The sequence below is a fragment of the Perissodus microlepis genome, chromosome 7 (assembly GCF_051167445.1).
Source record: "Perissodus microlepis isolate ML-2025 ecotype Zambia chromosome 7, ASM5116744v1, whole genome shotgun sequence".
Lineage (NCBI taxonomy): Eukaryota > Metazoa > Chordata > Actinopteri > Cichliformes > Cichlidae > Perissodus > Perissodus microlepis.
The window spans coordinates 56956474-56958806 of record NC_140467.1 but is presented as its reverse complement, the minus strand read 5'-3'; positions in this window follow the sequence as shown (position 1 = coordinate 56958806).

The window sequence follows — 2333 nt, the reverse complement described above, 5'->3', positions numbered from 1 at the left end:
TCGGGACTGTACTTTTGTGTGCATAAACTCATCAGCTAACACATCTGCTTTTTCAGCTTCTATCTCAAGCCTATGGATCTGCAGCCAGAGATCATAATCTGCTTCACACAGCTTATCCTTCTCCTGTGTCTCCTACTGTCAACAAACTTCAAGTTTTGCATCACTGCTAGGTCCATAGGATTCTTGAAAGAAAGGCTTAAAGTGAGGCAGGGTTGCTGGAGCTGCATTGGGCTTGATTTGGGCACCTGGAGGTGTAGCAAGTACAGCATGGTGCTCAGTTCTATCAAGTGAAACAAGATAAGCACTGCTTCCAGGAGGAGCTGAAGCTTCCTGAAAGGAGACATCAATCACAGTCACAGCAGGGTCAATAAAGACATCGAACTCGATTAGTCTTTCCAGCAACACCTGCTTGCTGTGTTTTTTTGTTTGTTTTTTTTACACCATATTTTGGTATTGAAAGTTTGTAGTGATCACAAATACTTGGTCCCAACCTATCAGAAGATTATGTTGTCTATATAATGTCTTCTTTATTTTATCTATTGACAGAAAAAACAAAACAAAGTCACGCAAACACAGAAAGGCACGTGATTAAACATGTTAATCGTCAAAATTATTTATTAATCAAATTGATATGTATATTTTTTCCACACAAACAAAAAGAAGTTCAAAGCAACACAGAAGTACCCTGATATTTCATTGAACTCTCACATGATATTAAACAGAAGCTGAACACCCAGCTCTGTAGAGTGGGCAATCATACTGAAGCAGTGCACTTCATATTTTTGGCCACCAGATGTCACCAAAGAGGACTTTGTTGAAAAGCTTCAAGTAATGAACCCTTTTTTTTTTTCGATACAATGCTTCAGAAAAATTCATTTGGCTATCACTAGTTTCTAGCAGTTGTCGCTAGAAACTATATTGTCGCATGTATACAGGCTACCCACAGTTACCTGTCCAGCCTTCCACTACAAACACTATTCACATACAGAAAGTGCGAAACAAAAGAGAGTAAGACGCAGCCACAGCTGGTCAAGCTGCCCTTTTGTAATGATCCCTGGGGTGTGATTGACCTACATAATCAGCCAATAGATGCGTACTAATTAAATTTGAATTTGAGTGGGAGTACTCTAGCAAGCCATTCAATTAATTTCAATTCAATTCAATTTTATTTATATAATGGCAAATCCCAACAACTGTTGGGGTTGAGGGAAGGAAGACAGGACAAAGACACACTGTGGAAGAGAGCCAGAGATAATAACTAAAAACTAACAGTTAAATGTAGAGAGGTGCATAAACACATGAGTGAATGCAGGATTTTGAATTCAATTCTGGATTTAACACGGAGCCAATGAAGGGAAGCCAATATAGGGAAAATATGCTTTCTCTTTCTAGTCCATGTCAGTACTCCTGCTACAGCATTTTGGATTAACTGGAGGCTTTAATTTAGTGAGGTATTTGATTGATAATCTAAGTAAAAATCTAGTTTGGAACTTTGTTTTGAAGGGCTTTTTTTTCAATAAAAATTGGCTGCTGAGTCCTTGATAACAATTTTTGTTGTTTGTTCTTTATTCTGTTTGACTGAATTTACAAAATATCTGCTTCAGTTCAATTGAACTCTTGGAGTACAGTCAGCTTCTTCGGTCAGTGTGCATTACTGTTATGGGTTGCGTCCTTCTCTCATATACTCTTCCAGTAGTGTTTCGTCTCCAGCTTGGGTGGGGCTGTTCTCATTCCCCTGATAATGGTAGTATATGTCAGATGGTTCTGTGGAGCACAGCTGGTTTCTCCTGCCTTCTAGCTCCCTGGTATACCTGTTCAAGCAGATGGCCAAGGCTATGAGTCTTTTTTGGCAGTTTCCAGGGCCTCAGGTATGGGCAGCTTGCTGTACTTCGTAGCTTACTATCAGAGCTGCACAAAGGTGCGATGAAGAAGGTGCCTAACTTCCCTCTGCGCTACCTTGATCTTGGCCTCTAGTCTCCTTCTCCATGAAGGGTACTGCTCGTTGTGGCTGTGGCTGTTCATCTTGTAGCCAAGCATCTCACTAATAACTGCTGCTGTGGTGTAGATGAGCTGTTTGGTTTCGGTGATAGTCACAGTAGGGGTTGGTTGGTGGGACCTCACGGTGGGCCTCCTGGACCAACATCGCCACCACACCACCACAGTGGGAAATGGCTTTAGGTTTCATGGGGCATGAACCAATTCTGTAGGTTATGGTCAGATTAAAGAAAGTGAAGAAAAGTGCCCACTTTGCTGATAAGCAAGGGTTTTTATGATCTGTCCAAACTACCAGTGGATGAGCCCTCCAGCCAATCGCTTGTTAATTTTTTAGTGTC